Genomic DNA, 21907 nt, shown 5'->3' on the forward strand with positions numbered 1-21907 from the left:
AGAAATTACCTTTCTATTAATTGACTAGCAGTTATGGATATTCACCATTTGATAAACTGGATATACAGTGGAATTGGGTTAATTTGGACAAGCTGGAAAAAGTACCTTTTTAAGCGATTAACCAATTAAGTGGCTGCCGCAAATTAGTTGAATTTTCATGGAAGTAGTTTAAAAAGATGTAAAAGAGACAAACTACCATTTAACTGAGTAACAATTGTATATTTAAATGAAATACAGAATAAATTAGAATATTACTAATACTACTACAGTGCTATAAATCTTCGCATTAGTTCCTAATAGTTATCAACAGAAGAATTCAAACAATGTGCAGTGCCATGTTCTTTTGACTGTAAATGAACAAAATCAGCACAGACACCTAGTGCAAATAATGGACTACCTTCTCACAATACATCCTCCAAATCTTCATTATCATTGCAACATACGAGATGATTGTCAATGCCTTCAAATTCTTCACAGTTCTTAACTTCTTGAAGTAGTGAAACAGGTTCATTTTTCAGTCCTGGCATCTTTAAGCCTGAATGTTTAAAACTGCAGTGAGCAAAACAGTTCTGAATTATCATACTGCTTATTTCTCACCAACTATTAGTGATGAAAATCACTGAACTTTGGACATTAATACACACAACTGATGCTGTTTAAAAACTCTTTGCTCTAAGCATATCAAGTGTGTATGTGACTATGGCTAGTTCGAAACTGTTGGGCAACAGTTTCCCATCCCAATTTTCATGGCAGTTGCTTCCTGGAGAAGACAAATCTCAGAGTTGTATACTGCATACCTACTTTGATAATAAATGAACATTTCAACTTTTAAATGGCACAGTGTCCCAAATAAAAGAAAGAAATCCCAGCTATTTGTTCAATTAGATTTTGTTCTTTAAGAGGTGTCCCAAATAATTGGCTGTCCCAATTAACCCATGGCCCAATTATCCGGAATGCACTGTATTTGAATTCCTTAATTGCAAGATCAAGCACTATTCACAATATAGGTATTAAAAGTTAGTACAAACTACAAGCTAACAGCTGATGATACTTTGAAGCTAGTGAAGCTGTAACTAGTATTGGTGTATGTGTGTGTGTATTTTATATCCTTTCATTATATTCTTATCTTAGTTTCTAGTAAGTGAAAATGGCTTTGAGTATCTGCAATGCTAAGTGAAGATGTTTTTCAAAGATCTTAAAAAGGATGTGGTGGCACTGGAGAAGGTTCAAAGAGGATTCACAAAAATGATTCCAGGATTGAACCGCTTATCATATAAAGAGCATTTAGTGGCTCTGGGCATGTATTCACTGGAATTCAGAAGAATGAGGGATGACCTAATTGAAACCGATTGAATGCCTCAGTAGAGTGGATGTGCAGAGGATGTTTGCCATGGTGGGATGTCTATCACCTGAGAACACAACCTCCAAATGGAGGGGTGTCCTTTTATAATGGAGGAATTTCTTTAGCCAGAGAGGGGTGAATCTGTGAAAATCATTACTGCAGGTAGCTGTGGAGGCTGTCTTTATGTATATTTAAGGCAGAGCTTTATAGATTCTGGATTCGTCAGGGCATGAAGGGATATGGGGAGAAGGCAGAAGATTGGGGCTGAGAGGGAAAATGGATCAGCTATGCTCAAATGGCAGAGCAGACTCAACGGGCCAAATGGCTAATTCTTCTCCTATATGTTATGGTCTTTTGGTCTTATAGTTTATAAAGTTTCTCACCAGGCTGGTTATCAAAAATTTCCCCACACAACAAGTTTGATTTGTCCTTGTTTCACCTAGTGTGCTATGTTCTTTGGTTATGTAAATGGCTGTCACTTGAACAATCATTCAGGAGTGTAAATCTCACTGCCTTACTAGTCACAATGTGATTCTTCTCAAGCATCTCCTCTGGTGAAATGACTGCAGAGCTGATATGATTGATGTTCAGTTTGAGATTCCCACGCACAGATCCTTTGATAATTCTGGACCCTGTAAATGGGATTTAGAAAAATCAGTAGGACAGCACACCAGAAGAGAGAATTTTGTTTCTTTTGCAATATTGTCTGAGTTTCAGTACTCCTAACATCAATCTGAACATCGTGTTTTGGAATGAACTTTTGAAATTTGAGTAGAAAGATCAAGACTAATGCCCCCAGGCAGACCCAAGTGACTGTTGCAATGTTGGAAATGGCACATTTCACAATAAGCTATACAATCATATACCTCAGATTAAATAGATAATCTCCACGGCAACACAGGCCACATCAATGCCCTAATCACACTACCCCCATGCTTGTAGTGATTTAAAACTAATTTGTTTCAGTTCTGTCCTGAAATGTCCACTCTTTCCATGGACTCTGCTTGACCAACTGAGGATTTCCAGCATTTTGTGTTGCTATAAAAAGACTATCCTGAGAAAGGTGACATAGGATCATGGTACGTAGAATTCTTTTGGGTAGAATTTTTAAAAAACTGCAAGTGTAAAAGGATCTTTATGATAGTTATATACAGGCCTGTGAATGGTAGCCAGGATATGGGATATAAGTTAAAACAGGAGATAGAAAAGGCATGTAAAAAGATCAATGTTATGACAGTCATGGGGTATTTCAATATGCAGGTAGGTTGGGGAAATCAGGTTGGTGCTGGATCCCAAGAGAAGGAATTTGTAGAATGCCTACAGATTTGCTTTTTAGAACAGCTTGTGGTAGAGCCCACTAGGGAAAGGCAATTCTGGATTGAGTATTGTGTGATGAATCAGATTTGATTAGGGAGCTGAAGGTGAAGAAACCCTCAAGAGTCAGTGATCATAATATAGAATTCACCTTGCAATTTCAGAGGGAGAAGATAAAGTCAGACGTATCACTATTACTGTGGAGTAAAGAGAATTACAGAGGCATGCGAGGGGAGCTGGCCAAAGTTGATTGGAAGGGAACACTAGTAGGGATGATGGCACAACAACAGTGGCTGGAGTTTCAGAAAGTGCAGGATAAATCTATCCCAAAGATGAAGTATTCTAAAGGGAGGATGAGGCAACCATGGCTGATAAGGGAAGCCAAAGTCAGCAGCAAAGGAAAAAGGAAGGTACATAATATAGTAAAAATTTGTGGGAGGCTAGATGATTGGGAAACTTTTAGAAACCAACAGAATACAACTAAACATAAGTAGAGAACATAAAATATGAATTTAAGAGCCCATGGTATTACAGGAAAGATACTAGTATGGGTAGAAGGTTGGCTGACTAGCAAATGGCAAAGAGCGGGAATAAAGGTGGCTGCTAGTGGTGTTCTGTATAGATCTTTATTGGGACTTTTTTTATGTTGCAGTATAAATCAATGATTTGGATGATGGAATTGGCGGCTTTGTGGCCACATTTGTGGACAATACAAAGATAGGTGGAGAGGCAGGTAGTGTTGGGGAAACAGGGATTCTTCAAAGGGATTTAGACAAATTGGGAGAATGGAAAAATTGTGGCAGATGGGATATATTGCCAGGAACTGTATGCTCATGCACTTTATAGAAGGAATAAAGGCTTGGACTGTATTCTAAATGGGGAGGAAGTTCAAAAATCAGGTGTACAAAGGAACTTGGGAGTCCACATGCAAGATTCCCTAAAGGCTAACTTGCAAGGTTAAGTTGATAGTAAGGAAGGCAACTGCAACATTAGCATTCTTTCTGAAAGAACTAGAATATAAGAGTAAGGATGTAATGCTGAGCCTTTAGAAGGCATTGGCCAAACTGCATTTGGAGTATTTTGAGCAGTTTTGGGCTCCCTAACTAAGAAAACAAGTACTAGGATTGGAGAGGGCCCAGAGGAGGTAAATAAGAATGATTCCAGTCATCAAAAGTTAATATTTAAGGGAGTGTTTGATGGCTCTCAGCCTGCACTTGCTGGAGTTTAAAAGAATGATGGGGAGTATCATTGAAACCCAGTGAATATTGAAAGGACTAGATAGAGAGGTTGTGGAGAGCATGTTTCCTATAGTGGGTGAGTCTAGTATCAGAGGCCACTGCCTCAGAATAGAGGAACATCCATTTAGAAAAGAATCTGTGGAATTCATTGCCATGGATGGCTGTGGAGGCAAGTCATTGAGTATATTTAAAGTGAAGGTTGACAGGTTCTTGATTTGTCAGGGTGTCAAAGGATATGGGAAGAAGGGAGGAGAGTGGGGTTAAGAAGGATAGTAAATCACCTATGATGGAATGGTGAAACACACTTGATGGGCCAAGTGACTCATTCTGCTCCTATGTTATATGGTCTTTTGGTCTCATCACCAGGCTCCAAATGCAAGCTGTGGACAGAGGAGTGAGAGGGCCAGAGGCTGTCACAATATGATTTCCACAAATCACACTGACCCTCGTCCTAGCCAAAGACCACAAATTTGACCCAGGTTTCCAGGCTGGGTCCTGATTAAACCTGCACAGCTTCAGTCCCACTTGCCACTGAGCACCCTAAAGCCTCTGCACAGCAGGTCCTGTACTTGTAAATACGCCCTGGTATGTTATGTGTTGGCAGCTGCTGTAACTATTGGTAGGATGTTTTCTGGGTTGCTGTGAATTCTGGTTCAACATTGCCATCATGATAAAACCAAAATTTTAAATGGCTTGCAATGCTTCAGGTTGCTGAAATTATTCATTGAACAAATAGCTGCTATAATAGAGAAAATGCAGATCTAAACTACCCACAGAAATCAAAACAATCTCCTGGAACAGCTCAGCATCTGTGGAGGAAAGCAATTATGGATGTTGAAACCCACAGAGTTCTTAAAGCAGATTGTTTGTTACTCTGGATTCTGGACTGTATCAAACACAAATTGAAAGGGGTTTCCTTTGGACAGTACTTATATAAAATGTCGGCACACTCAAACACAGTGGCCACTCTGGTTCCAAACAAAGGCGTATTTGTTCCTCTTGTATACCTTTTGTATGATTACAAGTTACTGTTAGATACTAAGAACATCAAGTAATGCAGGACTATCCTATCAGCGAGTTGCTCAATAGTGATGAAGCTGGACTTATTCCGTACTGTTGTGTTGCTGCCTGGACTTGTGTACCACTAGCCAGTAAGCAGTCCAAAAAAGGAGTGAGTGATTGTCTTGGACATTTTTATTGTGTTTGCAAGACCCCATTGGACATGGGTAATATAGAACACAGCAAGTCTAGTTCATGCTTCATTGGCAATTTTAATAGCCAATGAAGGACCAGACCTAGGCTGTGTGATCGCTTGTTGCAATTACCTAGAAGAGGAAATGCCGAGGTGGTGTGGGAGAGGTGTCTGTGGGGACGCTGGAGACTCGGGTTCTTCTTTTTCTTTATGTCTGCATGTTTTTCTGGAAATTGTAACAATATATACAATTTGTGTAATGTGCACCCAGGTTTTTGTTGGTAATGTGTTGTACACCTTGGTCCCGAAGGATTGGCTATATTCATGTATGGGTGAATTATAGTATTAATTTATTTATTTATTTATTTATTTATTTATTATTGAGATTCAGTGCAGAATAGGCCCTTCGAGCCGTGCTGCCCAGCAACCCCCCAATTTTAACTCTAGCCTAATCTTGGGACAATTTACAATGACCTGTAACCTGCCAACTGGCAGATCTTCAGACAGTGGACCAAAGGAAACCCACGTGGTCACAGGGAGAACGTACAAACTCCTACAGGCAGTGATGGGAATTGAACCTGGGTCGCTGGGTGTGCTAACCACTATCCTATTTATGAAATTTTTAAAAAGGCAACACGTAAACAAGATGAGAGCCATGAAAGATATTAGCATGGATAGAAGATTGGCTAACTGGCAGAAGACAAAGAGTGGGATTAAACGGGGCCTTTTCACATTGGCTGCCGGTAACTCGTGATGTTTTGCAGTGATCGGTGCTGGGACCACTTCTTTTCGTGTCATATATCATGTGTCAGTGATCTGGATGATGGAATTGATAGCTTTGTGGCCAACTTAGAAGATGATACAAAGATAGGCAGAGGGACAAGTAGTGTTGAGGACGAGGGGAATCTGCAGAAGGTCTCAGACAGATTTTGAGAATGTCTGAGAATGGGCAAATAAGAGGCAGATGGAACAGTGTAGAGAAGTGTATGGTTATTCCCTGTTTCTAGAAGGAATAAAGGTGTAAACTGTTTTCTAAATGGGGAGCAAATTCAGCAATCAGAGGTGCAAAGGGAGTCATTATGCAGGATTCCTTAAAAGTTAACTTGCAGGAAGGCAGATGGAACGTAGGCATTCATTTCAAGAGGATTAGAATATAACAGCAAGGATATAATGCTGAGGCATTCTAAGGCATTTGTCAGACCGCATTTGGAGTATAGTAAACAGTTTAAGGCCCCTTATTTAAGAATGAATGTGCTGGTATTGGAGAGGGTCCAGAGGAGATTCATGTTAAGGATCCTGGGAATGAAATGGTTAATGTATGAAGAATATTTGATGGCTGTGGACCTTTACTTGCCAGAGATGAGAAGAATGAAGAAGGACCTCATTGAAACTTTTGGAATATTGAAAGGCCCAAACAGAGAGAATGTGGAGGGGGCATTTCCTATAGTGGGGGAGTCTAGAACCAGAGGGCACAGCCTCAAAATAAAAGTATACTGCTTTAGAGATGAGAAGGAATTTCTTTAGCCAGAGGGTGGTGAATCTGTGGAATTCATTGCCACAGATGGCTGCAGAGATCAAGTCATTGGGTATATTTAAAGTGGAGGTTGATAGGTTCTGATCTGGTAAGGGTGTCAAAGGTTATGGGGAAAAGGCAAGAGAATGAATAGAGTCAAGACAGCTAATAAATCACCAGGATGGAATGGTGAAGCAGACTCAATGGGGTGAATGGCCTCATTCTGTTTTATGGTCTATGAATGGAAATGGGCAGTTCACCTTTTGGGTCAAGACCTTTTGTGAGGACTGCCCCATTAACCAGTGTATATCAGAGAACGCTCCACACTGTGTAGCAGCCTCGTTTATCTAGAGCATTTTCAGTGAAAAACAATGGCCTATCTTTGCTTCAGGAGCTAAAAGCACAGGTGCCATAACCTGGAAACGCCAGAACGTAGATCATTACATCATGGTACAGGCCCTTCAGCCCACAATGTTTTCCCCAACCTTTTAACCTACTCAAAGATCAATCTAACCCTTCCCTCCTGCATTTGAGGTTCACACCTGCTTCCAGCAGGCTTCAACAATAGTGATGCCCAAGAAGAATGTGCTGAACTGCCTCAATGACTGTTGTCCAGTAGCACTTGCATCCTCTGTGATGAAGTGCTTTGAGATTAATCATATCGCCTCTTGCCTAAGGAATGAGCTGGATCTGCTCCAATTTGCCGACCGTCACAACAAGTCAACAGCAGATGCCATTTCACTGGTTCTTCATCAACTCTGGAACATCTGAACAGTTAAGATGCATATATCTGGATGCTCTTCATTGACTACACCTCGGCAGTCAATACTTGTATCCCCTCAAAGCTAATCAATAAGTTCCAAGACCGAGACCTCAAAACCACCTTATACAACTAGATGCTCAATTTCCTCACTTGCAGTTCACATTGGCAACAACTTCTTCACAAACACCATCAGTGCAAGTGAACTAAAAAGCTGAGTGCTTATTCCCTGATCTTTTCACTTTATACTTATGACTATGAGGCTAAGCACAGCTACAATGCCATATTTAAGTTTGCTAAAGACACCCCTGTCATTGAATCAAAGGTGGTGATGAATCAACATATAGAAGAAAGATTGAAAACCTGGCCAAATGACCAAGCTCTCATTCCACTGCTGCCATTAGGAAGAAGGTATAGGAATCCCAGGACCATCACCACCAAGTTTAGTAACTGTAGGGTAATGTAATTGGGAGAAATGTACGTAATTCACAACCACTAGCATTGAGTTGGGGTTTCATTTTGAGAGGCTGGTCTGACATGATGACTTTTTTAAGTAAGACTTTTTAGTGTACTTTTGTGTTTAGATTTTGGAATTCAATAAAATGTGTTACAGTCTCATTGAACATAGAACACCACAGCACAGAAAACAGGCCATTTGGCCCTTTTAGTCTGTGCCAAAACTTTATTCCATTAGTCTCATTGACCTGCACCCAGTCCATAACCCTCCAGACCTCTCCCATCCATATATCTATCCAATTTATTCTTAAAACCTAAGAATGAGCCCGCGTTTACCATGTCAGATGGCGGCTCGTTCCACACTCCCACCACTCTCTTGAGTGAAGATGTTCCCTCTAAACCTTTCCCCTTTCACCGTAAAGCCAAGTCTGCTCGTATTTATCTGTCCTAATCTAAGTGGAAAGAGCCTACTCGCATTTACTGTGTCTATACTCATTATTCTGTAAACCTCTATCAAGTCCCCCCCTCTTTCTTCTACACTCCAACGAATAAAGTCCTAACCTATAACTATATAACAATCACAGCTCGGAAACAGGCCATCTCGGCCCTCCTAGTCCATTCAACCTGTTCAATCTTTCCTTGTAACTCAGCTCCTGAAGACTCAGCAACATCCTAGTAAACCTTCTCTGCACTCTTTCAATCTTACTGATATCCTTCCTATAGTTAGGTGACCAGAACCGCTCACAATGCTCCAAATTTGGCCTCACCAATGTCTTATACAACCTCATCATAACATCCCAACTCCTATACTCAAAACTTTGATGCCAAAAGCCGCCTTTATAACCCTGTCTACCTGTGTCGCCACTTTTAGGGAATTATGCATCTGAACTCCCAGATCCCTTTGTTCCTTCGCACTTCTCTGCACCCTACCATTTACTGTGTATGTCCTACCTTGATTTAACCTTCCAAAATGCAACACCTCACACTTGTCTGCATTAAATTTCATCTGCCATTTTCTGGCCCATTTTTCCAGTTGGTCCAGATCTCTCTGCAAGCTTTGAAAGCCTTCCTCACTGTCTACAACGCCTCTAATCTTAGTGTCATCAGCAAATTTGCTGATCTAATTTACCACATTATCATCTAGATCATTGATATAGGCAACAAACACCAATGGTCCCAGCACAGATCCCTGAGGCACATCACTAGTCACAGGCCTCCAGTCTGAGAAGCAGTCATTCACTACCACTCTCTGTCTTCTCCCACACAGCCAATTTCGAATCCAGCTTACAACCTCTCCATGGATAACTAGTGTCTGAACCTTCTGAACTAACCTACCATGTGGGACTTTGTCAAAGGGCTTACTAAAGTCCATGTAGACAACATCCACAGACTTTCTTTCATCTACTTTCTTGGTAACCTCCTCAAAAAACTCTACAAGATTTGTTAAACACGATCTACCACGCACAAAACCATGCTGACAATCCTTAATCAGCCCTTGGTTGTCCAAGTACTTGTATATCCGATCTCTCAGAACACCTTCCAATAATTCACCTACCTCTGATGTCAGGCTCACCAGCCTGTAATTACCTGCTTTACTTTTGGAGCTTTTAAACAATGGAACAACATGAGCTACCATCCAATCCTCTGGCACTGCACCCATGGCAAAGGACATTTTAAATATTTCTGCCAGGACCCCTGCAATTTCTACACTAGTCTCTTTCAAGGTCCGAGGAAATATCATGTCAGGCCCAGGATTTTATTTGTGAATATTTACATTGGTGACCCTGATGCTCTAAGACAATTCTGGAGTTTTTGAACATGACAGCCACGCGGTGACTTTGAAACTGCCAGAGTTTGGGGAGCAAAATGCTGTCACTTGGTTTGTACAAGCTCATTCCCAATTTGCTCTGTGAGAAATCTCCACTGACAACACCAAATTTTACTGCATGGTAGCATTGCTCAGCAACTTCACAGCTACAAGAATGGTGGTCACCTGAACACAGTAAATACTGATCACTGAAAACTCGCCTTTTGGACTATCTGAGTCTGAGCGTACCAAACAGTTGCACTCCTTCCCTGGTCTTGGCAATGGTAAGCCTTTGGAGCTAATGGACCATATGCTGTCTCTCCTGGGAAATCACTGTTTTTGTTTTACATAGTATTAAATAATTCTTCTTGCAGCAAATGCCTGATCCAGTCTACATCATCCTCTCTAATGCACCTGAGAAGGACCATAGGGAGCTTGCTAAGATGCCTGCCTTTTTGTCGGCTATGTGGAACAGTCTACACTGGTAACACTCCCCAACTTTTCCAATGCTACTTTAAAGACTGCATCGCTGCTGTTTCCTACACCCATTTGGAGCTCGTCGACTTCATCAAATTTGCCTCCAACTTACACCCTGCCCTTAAATTTACGTGGTCGGTTTCTGACACCTCATTTCTCTTTCTTGATCTCTCTGTCCCTGTCTCTAGAGACAGCTTATCTACTGATATCTTTTATAAACCCACTGATTCTCACAGCTACCTGGACTATACCACTTCACACCCTGTTATTTGGAAAAAATACTATCCCCTTCTGTCTATTCCTCCATCTCCGCCATATCTACTGACAGGATGTGGCTTTTCATTCCAGAACTAAGGGGATGTCCTCCTCCTTCAAAGAAAAGCACTTTTCTTCTTCCTCTGTTAACACTTCCCTCAACCGCATCTCTTCCATTTCGCGCACGTCTTCCCTCACCCCATCCTCCTGCCATCCCGCCAAGGATAGGATTCCTCTTATCCTTACCTACCACCCCACTAGCCTTAGCATGTGTTGCTCGCTAAGATGGCTGATAGTCTACATTCAGCCAGGCAGCGCTGCATTATTCCTCAGCCTTTCTGTACCTCAAGCCTGGTCAACAAGGTCCCCAACATAAGGACCAGTGGTTGTGAAACTAATGATGCCATACCTGTGTTTTTAACATACACACTTTGGTATGAATGCTAGGAAGTTCCCAACAACCTTGCAGCTTCAACAATGCCAACACATCAGGACATCAGAGGTCTGTGAATACCATAAGTTCCAGCTGCCAGGGTTGTTTATTTTTCATCACAGACACCCTTTCAGGGGTAGCTTCCTGTGTGACATGGGTGTTCAAGTGAGTGTGCTGTGAACATCACCTATTGAAAAAGCAAAGAGTGACAAAACCTCGCTGGAGGCTGCCAACAGATGTAGGATCCAGACCTATGGGACAGGACGGGTGGTGCTCTGCTTCAGTGGGGATGTTACACGTGGGACTTCGTCCTGACTAAAGAGGCTAGACCTCAGCTTGGTGCAGATTTCTTGTGTGCCCAAGGACTGTTAGTTGATCTTAAGAACTGCTGGCTTGTGGATGTCAAGGACTTTTGGTCGTTACTGCTTCCCCAGTAAGTTCCCCACAACGACTCGGTCAAGTGCATGCACCACTGCATGCGAGTTTTCTCAACTGCTGGGCAACTTCCCAACCTTCACCAAGCCCACATCCTCCACTACAGTTGCAAAACATGGGGTTGAGTACCACATTCCCACAACTAGCCCACCAGTCCATGTCCGTGCACATACACTGGACCCAGCAAAGCTGGAAACCACAAAAACTGAGTTTGCTAACGTGGAAAGACTTGGAATTCTATGCCAGAAAATAGCTCCTGGTTTCACCCCTCCGTATGGTCCCTAAGCCCAATGGTATTTGCTGCCCATGTGGTGATTACCGTTGCTTTAAAGAGGCCACCAACCCCTGATCATTACCCAGTTCCATACATTCAAGACTTTTTGACATAGTTGGATGCATCAGCAAGGGAGATGAGGCTGAGTACAGGGCTGCAGTGGGAAACTTTGTCACATGGTGTGAGCAGAATCATCTGCAGAATGTGAAAAAGACTAAGGAGCAGGTGGTGGACTTGAGGAGGGCAAAGGCACTGGTGACCCCGTTTCCATCCAAGGGGTCAGTGTGGACATGGTGGAGGATTACAAATACCTGGGGATATGAATTGCCAATAAACTGGATTGGTCAAAGAACACTGAGGCTGACTACAAGAAGGATCAGAGCCGTCTCTCTTTCCTGAGGAGACTGAGGAAATATCCTCATCTGCTAGAAGATGTTCTACGAGTCAGTGGTGGCCAGTGCTATCACGTTTGCTGTTGTGTGCTGGGGCAGCAGGCTGAGGGTAGCAGACACCAACAGAATCAACAAAATCATTTGTAAGGCCAGTGATGTTGTGGGAGTGGAACTGGACTCTCTGATGGTGGTGTCTGAAAAGAGGATGCTGTCCAAGTTGCATGCCATCTTGGACAATGTCTCCCATCCACTCCATAATGTACTGGTTAGACACAGGAGTACATTCAGCCAGAGACTCATTCCACCGAGATGCAACATTGAGCATCATAGGAAGTCATTTCTGCCTGTGGCCATCAAACTTTACAACTCCTCCCTTGGAGTGTCAGACACCCTGAGCCAATAGGCTGGTCCTGGACTAATTTCCACTTGGCATTATTTACTTATTATTATTTAATTATTTATGGTTTTACATTGCTATATTTCTTCACTATTCTTGGTTGGTGCAACAGTAACTAAACCCAATTTCCCTCAGGATCAATAAAGTCTGTCTGCTTAGCTGGAAAGTTCATTTTTTCCAAAGTCAATCTAGCTAGGGGCAACCATCAGATTCCCGTGTGCTCGGAGGATATTCCCAAAACAGCTGTAATAACTCCATTGAGTTTCTGCGCATGCCATTTGGACTGAAAAATGCAGCACAGACTTTCCAATGGCTGATGGACTCTGTATTAAAAGACTTAGCTTTTATTTTTTGTTTACCTAGCTGACTTACTTGTTGCCACTAGGGCCAAATCTGAACACATTTCTCATCTCTGCACACGTTTTGAGCACTTAAGCCAACACAAGCTGATTATTAACCCTGCTAAATGCCTGCTTAAATTGTCAACCATTGTCTTTCTCGGCTATCGCTTCTCCGTAGAAGTTACAAAACCATTCCCATCAAAAGTAGCCGCTATTATGGATTTCCCACCAACCCGCTCTACTTATATAAAAAGCTACAGGAGTTTTTAGGCATGGTAAATTTCTATCACCGTTTCATTCTGCAAGCTGCTGGATTTATGATCCCCCTGTATAGTGTGCTTAAAAGTCATACCCCTTGTTAAGTGCTTGACTGGTCAGTGGACCTGGCCAGGGCATTTGACAATACCAAATTAACTCTTTCCAATGTGACCCTGCTCCCCAATAGCCATTACTACTGATGCTTCAGAGTATGCTGTGGGTGCTGTGGACAAACAGCTGGTTGCAGGTGTGTGCCAGTGGCAGCTCTGCCCTCTCGAAAGGAAGTTCAGCACATCTGACTGTGAGCTTCTCAGTCTCTGTCTGGCTGCCCACCATTTTTGTTTCCTTCCAGAGGGTCACAATTTCAGTGTTCATTGGCTACAAACCCCTCATGCACATGTTGGCTAAAATAGCAGATCCTTGGTCTGCGTGGCAGAAATGCCACCCCTATGTATCCAACTTCACAATGGATATACAACATATCAAGGGGAAAAATAATGCCGTGGCCAATTGCCTCTCATGGGCAGCTGTGAGGCTATATTCATGGGGTTCATTCTGCTGGCATGTCAGCTGACCAAGTTACTAGCTTACCAAACAGGAGTCATGGGCCTGCAGTTGGACGACATAAGTTCAAGGAAGCTAGGGTTTCTCTTCTGTGCGGTGTCTGAACTGGTCGCCTGACCCATCGTACCTGCAAACTGCAAACATACTGTTCTCAACACCTTGCATGGACTCTCACAGAAACTGGTTGCACTAACATTTGTTTGGTACGGCCTCAGAAAGGACTGCAGCTTGTGTGGAGTGCTGGCGAGCAAAAATTAACCGTCATGTTCAGGTGCCATTAGCACTTTTGGGGGTCCTTGAAAGATGGTTTGACCATGTGATTGTTTGACATTGTTAGTTTTCTTTCCCCCGTCCTGCAGCTTCACGCACCAGGTGGCCAGAGGTCATCCCTCTAGCATCAATGGCGGCTGCAGACTTGGCTTGAGTGTTCATCAGCACCTACATTGCTCAGTTCAGCACACCCATCTGATATTTCCTCTGACCATGGTCCCCAATTCATTTCAGACCTCTGGGCTGTGATGGCCCAGAACCTCAGTGTTGGGATAGATCACGTTGCAGTGTATCACCTGCAGTCCAATGGCCCAGAACCTCAGTGTTGGGATAGATCACGTTGCGGTGTATCACCTGCAGTCCAATGGCCCAGAGCCTCAGTGTTGGGGATAGATCACGTTGCAGTGTATCACCTGCAGTCCAATGGCCCAGAGCATAAGTGTTGGGATAGATCACGTTGCGGTGTATCACCTGCAGTCCAATGGCCCAGAACCTCAGTGTTGGGGTAGATCACGTTGTGGTGTATCACCTGCAGTCCAATGGCCCAGAGCCTCAGTGTTGGGGATAGATCACGTTGCGGTGTATCACCTGCAGTCCAATGGCCCAGAACCTCAGTGTTGGGATAGATCACGTTGCGGTGTATCACCTGCAGTCCAATGGCCCAGAACCTCAGTGTTGGGGATAGATCACGTTGCGGTGTATCACCTGCAGTCCAATGGCCCAGAACCTCAGTGTTGGGGATAGATCACGTTGCGGTGTATCACCTGCAGTCCAATGGCCCAGAACCTCAGTGTTGGGGTAGATCACGTTGCGGTGTATCATCTGCAGTCCAATGGCCCAGAGCCTCAGTGTTGGGATAGATCACGTTGCGGTGTATCACCTGCAGTCCAATGGCCCAGAACCTCAGTGTTGGGGATAGATCACGTTGCGGTGTATCACCTGCAGTCCAATGGCCCAGAACCTCAGTGTTGGGGTAGATCACGTTGCGGTGTATCACCTGCAGTCCAATGACCAGAGCCTCAGTGTTGGGGTAGATCACGTTGCGGTGTATCACCTGCAGTCCAATGGCCCAGAACCTCAGTGTTGGGGTAGATCACGTTGCGGTGTATCACCTGCAGTCCAATGGCCCAGAACCTCAGTGTTGGGATAGATCACGTTGCGGTGTATCACCTGCAGTCCAATGGCCCAGAGCCTCAGTGTTGGGGTAGATCACGTTGTGGTGTATCACCTGCAGTCCAATGGCCCAGAGCCTCATGTTGGGATAGATCATGTTGCGGTGTATCACCTGCAGTCCAATGGCCCATGTGCGCAGTTTCATTGCTCCTTTCAGGCTGCTCTGAGGGCTTCCCTGACCGATGAATATTGGCATGATCAGCTCCCACTGGTCCTGCAGGGGCTTAGAACAGCTCCAAATGAGGACGTGCTGCTGAGTTGCTATACGGGCAGCTGTTACAAGTGCCAGGTGATTTCATTCTTGACACCACAACTGCCTGGTTGGCCTCTCAACAGCGTTCCACCCCCCTCAGTAACTTCAGTTCCTTTTCAACTTTTCATAATTCCCACAATGGTGTACTGCACTCTTGGGTTCCTGATGACCTACGTTCTGTCTCGTTTGTTTTTAAACAGCATGATGCACACCAACATCACCTTAATGGTTCATTCTGTGTTTTGGAAGGGGGAGAGAAATCTTCTATCATGGATAAGAGGGATAAACCTAAATGGATTTTGGTAGATCACCTTAAGCCAGCTCACCAGGATTTGGAAGATTCTGCTATCATGCCCTTGGCATCACAGCAAGTATGGCCCCACACCTCTGCACCAACCAGAGGCACCTGTAGTTCCTCCTTCTCCCCACCCCCCAATGAAACACAGGATCTGGATTGCAGACTGGCTCACAATGCTGGTTTTAGTGAACTCTGTGGGGTGGGGTTGTGTAGGGTAATGTAATTGGGAGAAATATACATAATTCAGAACCACCTACATCAAGTTGTGGTTTCGCTGTAAGTGGCTAGTCTGAAGTGATGATGTATTTATGTAAAAGTTTTTAGTGCACTTTTGTGTTTAGGTTTTGGAGTTGAATGAAATGTGATGCAGGTCTCATTAAGCATAAAACGCCTCACTTCATTTAATTTCTGAAAACCTACAACAGTTATTACTCACTCAGAGGGGATAACTTCACTCAACAGCACTGCCCCTTCCCTCCCCCCACATTGAACTGTTCCCACATCCTATGGACTCACTTTCAAGGACTCATTATCTCATGTTCTCAATATTTATTTTATTGGGAGGGGAAGGAATTCAAGCTAGAAGGTTATATATATATATATGTGTGTGTGTGTGTGTGTGTGTGTGTGTGTATTTTATAAATATATATATATATATATATATATATATATATATATACACACACACACACACACACACACACACACACACACACACACGTACATACCATGTATACACTATAAATAGTGCAAAAAGAGATAAAATACTGAATAAGTGTACATTGGTCCATTGACCATTGAGAAATCTTATTGCAGAGGGGAAGAATCTGTTCCTGAAACATTAAGTGTGCGTTTTCAGGCTCTTGTATGTTTGCGTATCCTGGATGATGCGTGCCCTTCATGATGGATGCCGCCTTTCTGAGGCATCGCCTTTTGCAGCTGTCCTGCTTGTTGGGGTGGATAGTGCCCGTGATAGAGCTGGCTGAGTTTACAACCTTCTGCAGCTTTTTCCACACCTGTGCCCCTCCATACCAGATGGTGATACAGCTGGTTAAAACTCCACAGTAAACTCCACAGTACTTCTGTAGAAATTTGAGTGTCAATTCTCCTCAAACTTCTAACAAAATATAGCAGCTGTTAAGCCTTTTTTGTAATTGTATCAATATGATGGGCCCAGGATAGATCCTCAGAGATGTTGACTCCAGGGACTTGAAACTGCTCACTCTTTCCACTTCTTGCCTCTAAGGTTACAACATCACGAAGATCAGCTGGGAAAGTGGGTAATGGAGCTTCATTTGGCAAAGTGTGATGTCATATGTTCTGGGATGTTAAATAATGATAGGATATGCATGTGAATGACAGGATCCTGGGGAGCACTGTAGAACAGAGACCAACAACTGCAAGTACATGATTCCGAGGAATTAGACAGCATGAGAGATGTTGATGAGGAAGGCATATGGCCTACTTTCCTTCATCCATTGGGGCACTGAATACCAGAGTTCAGAGGCCAAGTTACAGCTCTACAGACAATGGTGAGACAGCACAGGGACTAATGTGTGTGCAATTCTCACTGCCATGTATTAGAAAGGATCTGATTAAACTAGTCAGGGTGAAGAAGAGATTCACATAAGCATGTTTCTATTATAAGGAAAGACTGAATAAGTCTGGACTGTTCCCTGGGGTGAAGGCAACCAAGGGATGACTTTAAAAAGGTTACTAAAATCACAAAGAGTGTAGATAATTATAATTAGTAAGGATAGGCAGCAAACCCCTCTGCCATGATTATTCTCAACATCGGTGTGCCACAAGGCTGCATCCGCAGGTTCCCTGTACTCTCTAATGTGTAGTCAGATTCATCCCTAACTCCATCTATGTTCACTGATGACCAGGTCTCCAATAACAACGAGTAATTGTGGCTTGGTGTTAAAAATCTTTCCCCGAATGTCAGCAAAACTAAAGAGTTGGTCATTGACATCAGCAAGTGGGGCAAAGCACATGCTCATGGATGGGTCAGTGATGCTGAGGTGGAGATGTTTGAGTATTTCAAGTTCCTAGCTGTAAATATACAGCTTGCCGTAGCCCAACCACATGTACACTACGATCAAGACACCAGGGCTTCTACTTCCTGAGAATGCTAAGGAAATTGTGTGTCCCAAATGAGGCTCACCAATTTTTACAGATGCACCATAGAAAGCATCTTCTGCAGATGCATCATTTTGTATGGCAACTGTTCTGTCCAAGTCCACAAGAGATTGCAGAGTTGAACTCCGCCTCCCCAATGCGGAATCTGTCTACACTTTTCACTGCCTTGGAAAAGCAGCCAACGTAATCAAAGGCCCCACCCACTGCAGACACTCTCTCTTCTCCATTCTCCCACTAAGTAGAAAATACAAAAGTCTAAAATCATGTAGCAAAAGGATCAAGGACAGCTTCAATCCCTCTGTTATGAGCCTACTAATTAGATCTCTTAAACAAGCGTTTGTGGGCTTTTGGTGTTTTCCAGCAGCGCAGTCAAATAGTGATTCATTAGCTAAGATGAATAAAAATAAGGTAGTGACAAATGGAGCGACCATTGTATGAGTGGATTAGTGTTAGAGTGGGGAGGCTTTGGTGAAATACATATCTGGTACGTTTCTTCTTTATTCATTGTCTGTTAGTACAAAGTTAGAACAGTGAGGATGACTCCAAGGGCTGGGTTGTGTTCTTTGTGTGAGATGTGGGAATTCATGAAGCCGAGTCTTCATGGTTTCCTTCAGGGAAAAAATCTTGCCTGATAAATCTGTTGAAAATCTTTGAGGAAATAAGTGGGATGGACAACAGAAAATCAGTAGATGTTGTGTACTTGGATTTTCAGAAGGCCTTTGATAAGGAGCCACATGTGAAGCTGCTTAGCATAAGACACTAGCATGGATAGAGCATTGCCTGATTGGCAGGAGGCCAAGAGTGGAAATAAAATGAGCCTTTTCTCATTCGCTGCTGATAACTGGTGGTGTTCCGAAACTGTTGGCGTTGTGACCGTTTCTTTTTAAGTTTATGTCAACGATTTGGATGACGGAGTTGTTGGCTTTGTGGCCAAGGTTGCTGATTACATGCAGATGAGTGGAGGAGCAGGTAGTGTTCAGGAAGTGGGGAGGCTGCAGAAGTACTTTGGTAGGAGAATTAAAAATCATGGAGTATTTTTCAAATGGGGAGAAAATTCAAAAATCCAAGGTGTAAAGTGACTTGGGAATCCTTGTGCATATTTTTCTAACGGTTAACATGCAGGTTGAATCAGTGGTAAGGAAGACAAATGCAATATTATCATTAATTTCGAGAGGACTAGAATATAAAAACAAGGATGTAGTGCTGGTGAGGCGCCACTTGGGAGTATTGTGTGCAGTTTTGGGCCCATTATCTAAGAGAAGACTTGCTGACACAGGAGAGGGTTCAAAGGAGGTTCATGAAAATTATTCCGGGAGTGAAAAGCTGTGTTTGATGGCTCTGCCCCTGTACTCACTGGAATTGACAAGAATGAGGAGGCATCTCATTGAAATCTATTGAATATTAAAAGACCCAGATAGAATAGGGAACTCTAGCACCAGAGAGCACAAACTCAGAATAGAGGGATGACCATTTAGAACTTAGGAAGAATTTCTTTAGCCAGAGGGTGGTAAATCTGTGGAGTTTTTTGCCACTGGGGTCTGTGGATGCAAAGTCATTGGGTATATTTAAAGCAAAGGTTGATAGATACTTGATAAGTTAGGGCATGAAGAGTTACAGAGAGAAGGCGAGAGAATGGGGTTGAGAGGGAAATGGATTGGCCATGATCAAATGTCACAGTCCCAGATCCACTATGTTAAGCAGAAATGATGAAAATATGGGTAATGAGGCAAGATATTCTTTTACCTGTCCCATCTGGAAATTCCTTGGTGCAGTCACAGCAGGGAAAGAAAGGCCCTTCTCTATTCCAGTTCATCTACCCTGTTTAGACAGCAGCATGTTCACTCTGTGGAGTGGTCTTTTGTCTGCTCTCTGACTCCAGTACCAACCATTTTGCTAGCAAATCTAGTCTCTGGTAAATTAAATTGACAATCCCGAAGTTAGAGTGCTGTATCAGAGGGACGTTAGGACCATGTGTATTTTGCTGGACACTAATTCAAATATACATTGTCAAGGTAGGACTGTCGAGTCTCTGAAAAGCAGAGGTGGTGGTATAGGCCTCATGATCAATTCCTCATGGTGTACTAATGTGTCGGTGACATCCCAATACTGCTCACCAGATCTGGAATATCTCACAATTAAGTGCCGTCCATTTTACCTGCCACGGGAGATTTCACCAATCATATTGGTAGCGGAGTACATTCCACCTCATGCCAGTGTCAAACAGGCTCCAGATGATCTGAGCAATGGGATCAATATGCACAAAACAGTGCACCCTGACGCCTTCACTGTCATTCTGGGGACTTTTAACCAGGCCAGCTTGATAAAATCATTAAATAATTATTAGCTACAAATTACCTGTAGTACCAGAGGAAACACCACACTGGACCACTGTTACACTCAGTTCAAGAGTGGCTACCGTGCTATTCCACACCCACACTTCAGTAAGTCGGATCTCCTGGCTATACTCCTTCTCCCTGAGTACAGGCAGAGACTGAAGACTGCAACACCAGTTGTGAAGACCAAGAAGGTATGGACTAGAGAGGCACAGTAGTGCTTACAGGACTGTTTTGAATCGGTGGGCTGGACTGTGTTCAAGGGAGTCATCTTTGAGTCTGGATGAGTACGCCACTGACTTCATTAAAATCTGTGGATGAGTGTGTGCTTATGAAAACTTACTGTACATTCCCAAACCAAAAGCTGTAGATGAACCAGGAGGTTCATAGTCTGCTGAGGGCTAGATATGTGGCACTTAAGTTAGATGATCCAGGTCTGTATAAGAAAACCAGGTATGACTTGCGGAAGGTTATTTCAAGAGCCAATAAATAATTATGGAAGAGGTTTGAGGTGACATTGGCAGGGTTTTTAGGACATTACTTCCTACAAAGTAAAACCCAACATCATGAACGGCAGCGAAGCTTCATTACAAGATGAGCTCAACACATTTTATGTTCACTTGAAAGGGAGAATAAAACCACAGCTATGAGGATCCCTGCAGCACCCAGTGAGCCTGTGATCTCTGTCTCGGAGGCCGATGTCAGGCCGTCTTTCAGGAGGCAGGACCCAATGTGGTACCTGGTAAGTATGAAAACCTGTGCCAAACAATTGATGGGTATGCAAAGACATTTTCACTCTCTCACTGCCACAGTCGGAAGTTCCCACCTGCTTCAAAATGTCAACAATTATACCAGTGCGAGCTGCCTCAACAACTATCAGTAGCACTCACATCTACGGTAATGGAACGTTTTGAGAGGTTGGTCATGGCTAGAAGCCACACCTGACTCAGGAAGGACCTGAATGGACCCACTGCAATTTGCCGACCGCTAGATTAGGTCTGCTGTAGATGCGATCTTAATGGCTTTTTGCAAGGCCTTGGATCCCCTGGGCAACACAAATACCCATGTCAGGATGCTGTTTATTGTCTATAGCTCAGCATTTAACACCATCACTCTTGCAGTCCTGATCGAAAAGCTACAGAACCTGGGCTTCTGTACCTCCCTCTGCTTCCTCGACTTCCTAACTGGAAGACCACATTTTGTGCAGATTGGAAATAACATCTCCACCCCACTGACAACTAATACTGGCACACCACTCTCTCTACACCGATGATTGTGTGGTGAGATATAGCTCAAATGTCATCTATAAATTTGTTAATGATACAGCAATTGTTGGCAGAATTTCAGATGGTAAAGAAAGGGCATACAGGAGAGAGATATACCAGCAAGTTGAGTGGAGTTGCAGCAACAACTTTGCACTCAACATCAGTAAGGTGAAAAAGCTGACTGTGGACTTCAGGAAGGGTATGATGAGGAAGCACAAACCAATCCTCAAAGAGGGATCAGAAGTGGAGAGAGCAAATTCAAGTTCCTGGGTGTCAATATCTCCGAGGACCTAACCTGGATGCAACATACTGATGCAGCTATAAAGAAGACAAGACAGCACCTATATTTCATTAGGAGTTTGAGGAGAATTTGGTTTGTCAACTAAAACACTTGAAAATCTCTACAGATGTAGTGTGGGGAGTACTGCATCACTGTCGTTAGAGGGAGTGGTGGGATGCTACTGCACAAAATTGAAATAGGTTGCAGAAACTTGTAAAATAGGCTCCGTGATATCCAATACATCTTCAATGAGCATTGCCTTACAAAGACGGTGTCTATCATTAAGGATCCCCACTGCTGCAGACATGCCTTCTTCTCTGTTACTGTCCAGGAGGTACAGAAGCCTGAAGACACACGCTCAACAATTCAAGAACAGCTTCCGATTTCTGAACGGACATTGAACCCATGAACACTACCTCACTACTTTTTTAATTTGTTTTTTGCA

At 43.3% G+C, this 21907-nt stretch overlaps 1 protein-coding gene across 1 annotated transcript in view; it reads right to left on the bottom strand.

Annotated features, from left to right (window-relative positions):
* Positions 1 to 282: 282 nt before the first annotated feature.
* LOC132381586 (zinc finger protein 432-like) overlaps positions 283 to 21907 on the bottom strand; it is a 28681-nt gene continuing 7056 nt past the window's right edge. Inside the window, exon 2 of the mRNA XM_059951080.1 lies at positions 283 to 1974. The gene's annotated coding sequence lies outside the window, so the exon portion shown is untranslated. The remainder of the gene's footprint in view (positions 1975 to 21907) is intronic.

This window comes from Hypanus sabinus, chromosome 26 (assembly GCF_030144855.1).
Source record: "Hypanus sabinus isolate sHypSab1 chromosome 26, sHypSab1.hap1, whole genome shotgun sequence".
Lineage (NCBI taxonomy): Eukaryota > Metazoa > Chordata > Chondrichthyes > Myliobatiformes > Dasyatidae > Hypanus > Hypanus sabinus.